Consider the following 12269-nt stretch of genomic DNA (forward strand, 5'->3'; position numbering starts at 1 on the left):
CTCAACCCTCGCTGTCAAACACTCCTCTGATCTGCCACCTCCTGGAAGAACTTGACCTCTATGTCCTCAGGTCTTACCAAGACTTGGTTCACCGCCAGCTCTGTCACGAGTTTTGACACTCTCCTCCCCGACGGCTACAAGATCCTCTCAGCACCCAGATCCACCCGGCCTGGAGGGGGTGTTGCTCTGATCTTCCCTGAGTGGATTCCTAATTCTATCATCCCCACTCAGACCTACTCCTCTTTCGAATGCCTCGTCTGTAGGCTCGCCCTCTCCCTTACTATTGCTACTCTCTACAGGCCCCCTGGCCAAGTCACCTCTTTTCTCTGAGTGGGCTGATCTCTCCTCAGCCCTCCTGGCCTCTACCTCTCAACTCATCGTCCTCAGTGATCTCAACATTCATCTTGATTCCCCCTGTTCCCCATCTACACTCTTGCGTGACCTCTGTGATACACTCTCCCTCTCCATCCTTTCCTCCGGCCCTGTTTATTCTGCTGGCCATACACTTGATGTCTTGATCTCCTCCGACCTCCCCCTTTATACCCCCTCATCACTCCTCTCTCCTGGAGCGATCATTCCCTCCTATCCTCTTTTCTTCCCATCCCCTCCAGCCAAGCCTGCCCCAAGACTGCCACCCACCTTCTCGGACATCCGACCCATGAAGCGTGTGTCAGTTGAGGCTTTTGCTGCCTCCTTCTCACCCCCCTCCTCCACTTCAGGCTGACTCTCACCCTGACTCAGCCCTTTCCCTGCTCTACTCTACTATTACTGCTACCCTCGATGCTCTTGCCCCTGTCATGAGGATTCGCCTTAAGCCCAAAGCCAAGTGCAACACTTGGTTTAACTCTGACCTATCTTCACTTAAACGTAAGTGCAGGGCAGCTGAGAGAAAATGGAGGGCCTGCCGCCTGCTCCAAAGGCAATATTGCCTCTGTTCGGACCAAGAAGCAAGCTCCTATTCAATCCCGTGTTTCTGCAGCTTCAAACAACTCGGCTGAACTCTTTAAAATCTGCAACGAGTTGGTCAACCCTGCTGCAGTATCCATCTCTCCTCTCGCCTCTCAGGTCCTTTGCAATGACCTTGCCTCACACTTTATCTGTAAAACTAAGGACAATCCTGTCCACACTCTCCTCCTCTCCCTCTCCCTCTCCCCGTCCCTGTCTGCTTGTTGATCCTCCCTCAGTTTTCCCTCCTCCCTCTTTCTCTGCCTTTCCTCTTTTCTACCCTGATGAAGTTGCCAGACCAGTCCGATCTATAAAAGCCTCATCAAAACCGGTTCATCCCTATTCCTCAAACCATTAAGGACCACATTGACACCCTTGCACCTGCCCTTGCTGACTTCTGCAACCTCTAATTTGCCTCTGGTTCTTTTCCCCTCCCCCTTAAACACTCCTTGTGCATCCTCTCCTCAAGAAACCCTCAGCTCATCCCTCCTGTCCAGCTATCGCCCCATTTCCATCACTCCCTTTCTGGGTAAGCTCCTGGGAAAAGCTTGCCATCTCTCATCTTAACCTTCAGTCTGTCGGCTCACTCCATCACCACCAATCTGGCTTCAGAGCTGCCAGAAGTACGGAAACTGCTCTCCAACCTGGACTCTAACATTCCCTCTGTCATTATCCTACTTGATCTCTCCTCTGCCTTTTTGATACGGTCAACGACACCATCCTGCTCAATCATCTCCATGACAACCTTGGCATCACTGATCAGGCTCTGGCTTGGCTTACCTCCTTTATCTCTGACCGACCTTCCCAAGTACAACTCAGGTCTTTCCTCTATCTCCCTCACTACCTGTGGTGTTCCTCAGGGGTCCAACCTCTCGCCCTGGCTTTTCAATCAATAATTGGCAACCCTTGCCTACTGTATTTCCATCTTCTGCTCCAACTTCCAATGCTACGCTGACAACACCCAACTATTTTTCAGGCTTCCCTCTGCCACCTCCTCTCCCTCCCTCATCTCTGACTGTCTAATCGCCATTCAAAATTGGTGTGCCGCCAACTATCTGTTTTAAATGCTAATAAAACTGAGATCTTCCTCATCGGCACACCCTCTCCATCCTTTCCCCTTACTCTCTGGCCTGTCTCCCTTGGCCCACCTGCGAAGCAAAGAACCTCAGTGTCATCTTTGACTCCACACTATCCTTCTCCTCACACATCTCTGATGTCTCAAAAAAATCTAACTTTTTACACCTGCTCAGAGGTACCTTTCCCTTCCTCTCCTTCCCACAGAAGCGCACTGTCTCTCAAGCTCTGATTCTCTCTAGGCTGGACTACTGGAACACCCTCTTTCTAAAGCTACCTGCCTCCACTCTCTGCCCTCTACAGCTAATCCAGAACAGGACTGCGAGACTTGTCCTTGGCCTCAAGCCCTGGGATCGTATCTCTCAGCACTGAAATCCCTCCATTGGCTCCCAGTGGACGCAAGGATTAAATTTAAAACCCTTTGCATTGTCCACAAGGCTTTCTGGGGCCTGGGTCCAAAATGCCTTCACCTATCCCTCCGTAAATACATCCCTTCTCAAGCCCTTCGCTCCTCTACCTTTAACTCCCTCAGGGTCAGCCGTTTTTCTAAGAAGCGTGTAGGGGGCAGATCTCTGTCCTCAGCCGGGGCCTCCCTTTGGAACGGCCTCCCTGCCACCCTGAAACTTGAGGAAAACCATATCTGGTTCCGGAAGCTCCTTAAGACCTTCCTCTTCGTATCTGCCTTTGCCTCTCTCCTCCCCTGTTGATCTGCTTTCTCTTCTCGGCACTGCCTCACCTGCGAACGGGGCCCTTTTGGCTGAGTTACCTGCCCACCAGACACCCTCCAGCACTGCCTCCCGGCCATCCCTGCACTGGGGCCTGTTATCTGTACCCTTACAGTCCCCCCTCCTCCTATTCTGCACTTATCAGATGTTACCCTACCTGACTTGCCATGCACAGTACCCTTCACCGACTGCACTACCACTGTTCTTGATCACCTTATTTATTCATTTATTTATCCACTAACTTATTATTTATCTTGCTTCTCCTGTGCTTTGCACTTCTCTCCCCCCCCCCCCCTCCTCCCTTGCACTTTCCCCCTTTCCCATGCACTTGCGCGTTCTCACTGTCACTGGGCGTAGTAAGATAGTTTTTCTCCCCTGCTCCCCCTCCTTTTGCCTGGTGCCCTCTGATACACCTGTGTATGAGCGCGATATAAATAAACGTATCATATAGAAGGGTGCAAACAAAAACTGTGTGCCAAAGGTTCACACACGGTTTCACAGCTGTAAAGGTGTCTCGTAAAGATCATTCAGCCATCTTTACAGAAGATGCTCAGTGCTAAGCTGGCAAATGGCATGCCTGCTGGGTTTATCATGAGCCTTTGCCATTCTGCTGCACGCTCAGTACTACCAGGAAAAAAAACTGCAACTGATGTTACCCAATGCATAACTGTGATATTTATAAGTAATCTTTACATTCATTGTATTTTAAATAGAAGGTAAGACTTTTACTGTGAAACAGTACTTCAAACAACAGCATGACATCTATATCTATAACCACAAATAACACAATGTTACTATGTATTGTGAGGAACCAGGCATGAGACACGGGCACATAGATTTTACCTTAAACATGTATTGATAAAAGAAAATGGCGTTTGGGAAATGCCTACACTAAGAGGCGTTTCCCCTCCTCAAACCAATCTACGGGTCAGTCGTTATCAGAATGTCCAAAGTAAAACGTCCTGTGTCCAAAGTACTATTATGGCCCTCCCATTCTAAAAAATCAACTTGATGTGAAAGGGAAAATGTCTTTGACATTCAATAGTGTACAAATGTTCAGAAAGGAAAAGGCGTAACTCAAGTTCCAGAAGGATATTTATTTATTGCTCACTTGTTAGATAAATCTTTGTTCCAGAGGGTGGTTTGTGTTCCATTGGGTAGTTCCCCCCCCCTTCCCCTGGATTTCTCTTCACTCAGTTTTATACCTACAAGAATATTAATTCCTTTTGATCAACAACACAACTCGTAAACAAAGCAACTTGCCTGGGAGTTTCTGGGTAGGGTACCTGGCATATTCCATTGCCAGGGTTTCACACTTCATCTCTATGATTTAACTCACCATTTTGTTAGTCCTGAGTCTTTAGGTGATGTATTTCAACTATGCTTGGCGAGGTGGCAGGCCGGCCGGCCAATGGACCACAACCAGGAGTGTTGGAGGGTACCACTGAGCGGCAACTGGATCTGCGCTGAAGACTTATTTTGAATGGATTGTGTTCTCCAACATATTTCACATCTTTGACATGTAATGTCCACAGCTGTGCACTTGGGAACCTTTTTTCGGCAGAGGGCGTCCTGCGTCAATGGCGTCGGGTCGATGTCCCTCGAAGGCCTCAGTCGAGGGCGACGTCACCGGATGTTATAAATGGGACGTACAGCGCACGTAGCCTCAGTTTAAGTTTTTTCCCTCAGAACGTGTGGCACCAGTCTCATGCCTGCTTCACTGCACATAGCCTTGCGGAAACGGAAGCTGCAATCGCATAGGAAATTCTCCTGAGGGGCAAGGTGGGAGGGCGATGTGGAATACGTTGGAGGAACATCCAGTCAAAAGAACGTTACCAGTAGGTAAGTAACTTGTTCTTCGAACAGATTGTCTACTCCAATGTATTCCACATCTTTGACTGACTCCCAAAGCAGTACCAGTAAATGGAGGAGGGAAAACAATTTAGAGTACCCAATTAGGTTGCGGAATAAAGAACCGCCTTCCCAAAGGCCATATCCTGACCATGGATTGTATCCAGGGAGTAATGTTTAACAAAGGTGTGGATTGAAGCCCATGAGGCTGCATCACAAATGTTCCTAATAGGAACCCCTGCTGGAGGGCTGTGGAAGTAGTCACGCCTCTGGTGGAATGAGCTTGCAACCCTTCAGGAGGGTCCTTACCCGCCAATCGGTAACACTCCATAATGGTGAGGATAATCCACCTGGACAGGGTCTGTTTGGTAACAGCCTGGTCCAAATGGTGTCCAGCATATCCTACAAAGAGCTGATCGTTCACTCTGACCCTGAACATCCTAGAAATGTAAAAGCTCAGAGCTCTCCTAGGATCCAACCGATGGAGTCGCTCCTCTTCCTTACCAGGATGAGGAGTAGGATAGAAAGATGGAAGGCGTCTGTAGCCTCAGTTCCATTTTTTCCGCGAACGTGTTGCTTCGTGTTACTTGGTGTGCCTCGCGTGTTCGTTACAATGTCTTCCTCTTCGACCCCTCCGACTCTGCGGTCTGGCTTCAAGACCTGCCGGGACTGAGAGTCCAAGATGTCGCTCACCGACCCGCACTGCATTTGTTTGTGGTGCCTGGGTGAGTCGCACAACACTAACGACTGCTCAAAATGTCAGTCGCTGACTGCTAAGGCCTTGCGGAAGGGGAAGCGTCAGGCAGGTAGGGGCTCTAAGCCTGTTCAAAGTCCAAGGGGGTTTCCACTGACGACTCGAGGAGCGACTGCGCGTCGGAAGGAGTCCCAGGGATCTCGGTCCCGGAGTGGTTCCCACCATTCTTCTTCCTCGTCCTGGCACTCTAGGAAGCGCCGTCACTGGTCGCCTTCCCCGTCGTCCTCGGAGGATGGTGCCTCGAGGAAGTTGGCGTGCCCAACGAAGTCCTAGACTACGGAGGAATGGGCGGCATTTAAAGAACAAATGTTAGTTATTTTTTTTCAATCACAAGGCACGGGTCCCGGCGCGCCTTCTAATGAAGCCGGCTCGGATCGGTCTCGTACCGTGGCTTGCATGCCTTCGGGCTCAGGTCCACGAAGCGATTCGCATCGGGAGCCTTCGAGGTCCCGTACGGACAAGGATTCAAAAAGTCACAAGAGACGTGTCTCTAGGTCTCTGTCCTCGTCCCCAGTGAGACCGCAGCTATCTACTGAGGGCTCTATGCTGGCATCGATTCGGTCGGCGCCGTGTACGTCCGACTTGGACGTCAACGCTTTACCATCGTACCAGCCCACCGCGCCAGCGCCACCTGTGTCTACGCCTAAGTCTTCGGCGCGCACTGCGGCAAGGCCGTCGAAAATCTTGGCGTCGAAGCCTTCTGTGCCTTTTTTCTCAATTTTCCGGATCTCGTAGATCCTCCAAGGAAGGCTACTGGGAAGTCTGTGCGGCCTGTTTTGGCCACCCGTCACCAGACCTGGGTTTCAACCCCCTCTGGATGAGACATTTATGAAGAGGATGATGGGTCTGAGTTTGAGGACCCTGGTGAACTTGATGAAGCTCCACTTTTGTTCTGGAGACAGTCATTTGGAGGAGTTGAGGCAAACCCTCCATGATGCCAGTGGGTTGGACACTTCCCCGGAAATGGAATTTGGTAGGCCTGAGCCTGGAGCTCATGCAGAGTCGTCATACAGGAGGGTCTCGGAGTATCTGGGCTGGTCTAGTCCTCCTGAAGACTTTGTGCAAGATGATCTAACGGGCATCTTAGAGAAAGGTCCGTCCTCTGACCCGGTTTTACCATTTCATCTCAACTTGCAGAAAAGGGTGGCAGCTGCTTGGCAGTTCCCGGAATCTCTTCCGACTGTTAATACATCTTTGATTAAGAAATACCGCCCTTCCGTTAGCGACCCCAGCTATTTATCTACTCACCCCACTCCCGAGAGTTTGGTGGCTACGGCCACGTCCGCCTCGAGGCAGGCGGCGTACCCTAGTAGCACTCCGGATAGGGACAAGCGCTTCGCCGGTTGGGCCCGGAAGGGATTTTCTGCTGGGAGCATGGCATTGAAATCGGCCAACTGCACTTGTGCCTTGGCAAGGTCCTCGCACACTCTGTGGAACTGTTTCGTTGGCAGCTGAGCATATTGCTGAGGGGGAAGAAAGGGATGGGTTCCTTGCTTTCGTGCAGGACGGCAAGGATGCCATGTGCGAATCCCTTCAGTCAGGTTTGGATACAGCCGACAGTATTAGCCGCTCCATGGCTGCGAGCACCGGTATACGCAGATTTGTGTGTTTGCGGAAGTCGGGTTTTGCTCCAGATGTGCAGGCTCGTCTTCTCAACATGCCCTTTGATGGCGCACATTTGTTTGGCAGCAAGGCTGACGAGAGCCTTGAGAGGTTGCAGACCTCGAAAGCTGCGGCTACATCTTTGAGCATAGCTGTGTGTCAACCTCCGCCTTTTTGTCCTAGGGGACAGCAATGGAGGGGAGGTTATTTTCGTTACTACTCCTCCTTTGGTAGAACGAGAGGGGTCGCCAGTCAAAGGGGCCAGCGAAAAAGTACCTGTGGCGATTGGGGCCAAAGCCGCTCGGGCAGCTGCCTCTTTGCCTTCAGGCACTGCTGCAGCCGCTTCCAAACGGTCATGAGGCCATGTCCCATGGTTCGACGGTTGGGGGCAGACTGTCTCGGCAGCTCGAAGATTGGCGAGCCATTACTTCAGATGCATGGGTTCTGGATACCATAGCCCACGGCTACTGCCTTCCCTTCCTTCAGCGGCCTCGCGACAATACACCGGGGAAACTCTTTGAAGCTTCCGGATCTGCTCCTTGCGCAGGAGATCTTGTCCCTGCTGGAGAAAGGCGCCATAGAACTGGTGCCTGTAGCGGAGAGTAACGAGGGATGGTATTCCCCTTATTTTTTGATCCCAAAGAAAGACTGGGGATTGAGACGCATCATGGACTTGCGTTGGTTGGACAAATTTCTCTGGAAGGACAAGTTCAAGATGGTCACTCTTTCTCAAGTCCTCCAGGCCCTTCAACTTCAGGATTGGTTGGTGTCTCTGGACTTCAACAATGCTTACTTTCATGTGCCAAATCATCCAGTGCACAAAGTACTGGAGGTTTGCGGCTGTCGACTCGCACTTTCAGTTTCCGGTCCTGCCGTTCGGATTGACCTCCGCCCGAGGGTCTTCACCAAGCTAATGGTGGTGGTGGCAGCATACCTCAGGCGAGGGGGGAGGGGGGGATTCATGTCTACCCCTACCTGGACGACTGATCTGGGCGCGCGCTACCGAGCAAGCGTTGGATCACCTGGGTCTCACCTTCCGCACACTCCACAAGCTGGGCTTCTCCCTGAATTTCAAGAAGTCGTTTTGGACACCTTCCCAACAGCTTCAGTACATCGGGCTGTGTTAGACACGTCCTTGAAAGTGGTCGCCTCCCAAGGTAAGGGCTCATCACATTGTGCAGATGGTGGACAAGTTTCAACATGCCCAGTGTCTCCCGGCTTTCGAATTCTTAAGGTTGGTAGGCCTCATGGTATCCTGCATTTTTCTGGTGCCAGAGGCCAGGCTGCGGATGAGATCCCTGCAATGGGTTCTCAAGATGCAGTGGTCAGTTTCGAACTCGGCAATTCATCTGGCCGGAGAAAATGCGGCGGAGGACGCTCTGAGCAGGCAGAGCGCAATCTCTCACGAGTGGGAGTTGGCTCAGGAAGTCCTTCAGGAGAGCTTGGCCCTTTGGGGAACCCCGCAAGTGGATCTCTTCGCCACCAGTATCAACTGGAAGTGCGAGAGATTCTACTCAAGGGAATTTCCTCCAAGAGGAGCCTTAGGAGACGCGTTTGTGGTGGATTGGTCATTGCCACTGTTGTATGCATTTCCTCCAGTCCCTGTCATTCCTCAAGTGTTGCGAGATTCGGTTCCACATGTCAGGTTCTCCATCCAGAGGTCAAGACTCTCAACCTTCATGCTTGTGAGCTGAAAGGTTGAGGTATAAGGATTGGGACCTCTTGGATGAAGTGATGGAGGTGTTGCTTTCGGCCAGGCGGCCTGTAACAAAATCCCTGTACCGTTGCTGTTGGTGTAAGTTCTGCGACTGGTGCAGAGATCACAATGTTCCTTTTCAGTGCTCCATTTCTATGGTTTTATCTTCCTTACTTTCTTTGGCCCACAGAGGCCTTCAAGTGGGTACCATTAAGGGTTACCTGGCGGCGCTGTCTACCTTTTAAGCGCTTGTCTGAAGAATGTTCTTACTTAAGATTCCTTTGATTTCTCAGTTTCTTAAAGGACTAACTAATGTATTCCCGCCGTCCCCTTGCCAGGTGCCGGTTTGGGATTTGAATTTGGTTTTGAAATTTCTCATGTGTGCTCCGTTTGAACCTTTGCACTTTTGTCCTTTGAGATTACTGTCCTTGAAGAGTGAGTGAATTGCAGGCACTTTCATGTAAGCCACCCTTTACTGTGTTTCACAAGGACAGGGTTGTACTGCGGGTATGTCCCTCTTTTCTACTTAAGGTAGTTTCTGAGTATCATTTGAGTCAAAAGGTGGTCCTTCATCTTTCTATCCTCCTTCTCATCCTGGTAAGGAAGAGGAGCGACTCCATCGGTTGGATCCTAGGAGAGCTCTGAGCTTTTGCATTTCTAGGATGTCCAGTGTCAGAGTGGATGATCAGCTCTTTGTAGGATATGCTGGACACCGTTTGAGCCAGGCTGTTATCAAACAGACCTTTTCCAGGTGGATTATCCTCACCATTACGGAGTGTTACTGATTGGCGGGTAAGGACCCTCCTGAAGTACTAATTGGGTACTCTAAATGTTTTTCCCTCCTCCATTTACTGGTACTGCTTTGGGGGTCTGTCAAAGATGTGGAATACGTTGGAGGACACAATCCATTCGAAGAACCAGTTACTTACCAACTGGTAACGTTGTTTCGACTGGATGTTCCGCCAACGTATTCCACATCGCCCTCCCACCTTGCCCCTCAGGAGAATTTCCTATGCGATTGCAGCTTCCGTGTCTGCAAGGCTAATTGCAGTCAAGCAGGCATGAGACTGGTGCCACACGTTCTGAGGGAAAAAACTTAAACGGAGGCTACGTGCGCTGTGCGTCCTATTTATAACATACGGTGACGTCACCCTCGACGGAGGCCTTCGAGGGACATCGACCCAACGCCATCGACGCAGAACGCCCTCTGCCGAAAATGTTTCCCGAAGTGCACAGCTGTGAACATTACATGTCAAAGATGTGGAATACGTTGGAGGAGCAACCAGTCGAGGTACTTTTAGGATTAACCAATGTACTAACCAATCCTCCCCACTCCTGCAACATAATCCATGCCACTTCCACGACTATGGGCTAGCCACACTGCATACACACTTGGTATTAATTAACTCTCGCATTCAACACATTTTCATAGACTCTGGACATAACCTCAGAGGGATAACTTATAGTCAAAGTCTGTAAAGTGTTCTCAATGATGTTAAAAGGCAAATTAGTTATTGAGGAATATGCAGTCTGAAAAAGTGTTCTTAGTGATTAAGGCAAGTCCGTTCTTGATGACTTACATGTGGAGTTTAAGGTGTTCCTATGTGGGTAGGGGGAGGTATGACGGCATGGGGGAATGGCAGGGTTATCCTCAGAATGGAGGGGGGGTATCCTAAAAAGAAAAATGGGAATACTTTTTCTCGTCCAATGATGTCTGTTAGGCAGAATCCTGTGCAGGTCGGTTGGGGAGCACTACAGAAGATTAAGACTACAGGTATGAGCAATAAATCCCCTTTGGTATCGGTCTGTACCACAAAGATTTAGTTGGTAGCTGTGGCTAAGCAGTCAGACTTAGCTCAAGAGGGAGATGAGCAGTATTCAGGGTTTACACAATAGAACTACAATACTAGGGTACAAGGAAACACTGACCAAAGCTTTGTATTAAAAAGAATATATATATTTATTTTACACACTTCTATTTCAACACATTAATCACATTTATTAAAGCAAGTTAAATATCAGTCAAGAAAAGTATATACAACTCCCTAGTTAAATTTTAGACAAGTTTGAGCAAGAGTGAAAACTGAGCAAAACGGCACAGTGAAAACCAAACACACATGGCACGCTAGCAATTTCTCACAAGGGAGGGAAATCACAAGTTCTACAGGAATATCTTCTTACACACCCAAGCACCACTTCCCATAAGTTTGTGAACAAGTTTAGGCAAGGGAGTACTTTAGCATGTATAATACTTAAATGAAAACCGAGCAAAATGGTACTTCACAGGTTTTAAAAGTGGGAAGAAAAAGGTGGTTATAAGAAATAGGTGCACCAACACAGTTCTAGTTGAGAAGCAATCTAGAGAAGGCAGTTCTAACAAATTTAGCCAGAGTCAATAGGCCTGTGTCAGAGTCGGTGGTACAGGGCAAAGGGCCCAGGAGAAAAATGTTCTTGTAGCTGCAGTCAAGTCTTCGGTTAACGGTTCGAAAAGGTGGATGCAGAAGGTGAAAGACAATGTTAGAGGATATGGGTGGCTAACCCAACAGGTAGGTAAAGGATTTAAAACACCTTTAGCACTACCATGCTAAAAGGGTGGCCTGGCGGAACAATGTACCTTAAAATGTAGAAGAGGCTCCTGCAGTAGCGGTTGCTCTGGCAGTTCGGGTGATCCAGCAGAGGAAGAGAGACTCTCGTCGTGGAGGAAGGTTCGAGTTACTGCACTGCCCAGGGATGAAACCAGCCGCGGTGCTGCCCAACGAAAAAAGGTACGCTCCTTTAAATCGCGGTCCGGGTGGACGGGTGCCTGGCTATCTGGTCTCAGAGTACAGGGTACTGGCGATGCGACCAAGGCAGGTCAGGGAAGGCGATTGGCAAACTGGTTGGCCCCACCAGCTCAAGGGAAGAAGGCTCTTGCAGATGAAGATCTTCTCTCATCGTGTGGAGAAAAGTGGTGAGACGCTGTAGCAGGGCTTCACCGGTGGTTCAGTGTTTTCAGATGTCTCTGGCTTCTCTCCCCTTCGGCTTCTTGGTTCCAGTGGCGATGTCTTGCTCTTCCAGTCCTCAGGACCCTGCTTTTATGCAAAAAGATCCCCATTCATACAGCCTAGTTGTCACTCACAGTAGAGTGGTCATCCTGACGGGAGACCCTCCAGCCTATCGGGGCAGAGTGCGACATGGGTTGCTGAGGCAACCCTGTCCATGGGTCCTACTGCCCCTCGCACACATTTGATCCGCCCCAGACTCGGTGGTGCCGAAAGGAGGGCTTCTTGGCAGAAGCCCGCCAAAAGGACAAGCAAAGGATCACCGACCTGGGTTAGGAGTTTAGAGAAAGACACGAGAAAGAAGTTTAAAGTTCTGGCAAATAAAACCTACCGGAGTAAAGTTAATATTAAAATAAACCGGCGGTATGTTGGAGGCTGTCAGTAAATGTGGTAGCCTCGTACAATGGGTAAATCCCTAGGGGAAATATTCGCGGTCGAATATTTTTGGTAGTAACCACTGCCACCAGCCAGAAACCCTTGAGAGAGGTACTGTATGGTACCCTCTCGAAAATGAACATAAGGGAAAAACTATTAACCCTTGCCAGTACCTCCCATAGTAAGATGGGTTGTACTGGTTTTGT

At 49.8% G+C, this 12269-nt stretch overlaps 1 protein-coding gene across 1 annotated transcript in view; it reads left to right on the forward strand.

The window, feature by feature from the left end:
- FAM199X (family with sequence similarity 199, X-linked) overlaps positions 1-12269 on the forward strand; it is a 159579-nt gene that overhangs the window by 39947 nt on the left and 107363 nt on the right. The gene's annotated exons all lie outside the window — the stretch shown is intronic.

Source organism: Ambystoma mexicanum, chromosome 5p, assembly GCF_040938575.1.
Source record: "Ambystoma mexicanum isolate Mex_15411 chromosome 5p, UKY_AmexF1_1, whole genome shotgun sequence".
In the NCBI taxonomy this organism is placed as follows: domain Eukaryota; kingdom Metazoa; phylum Chordata; class Amphibia; order Caudata; family Ambystomatidae; genus Ambystoma; species Ambystoma mexicanum.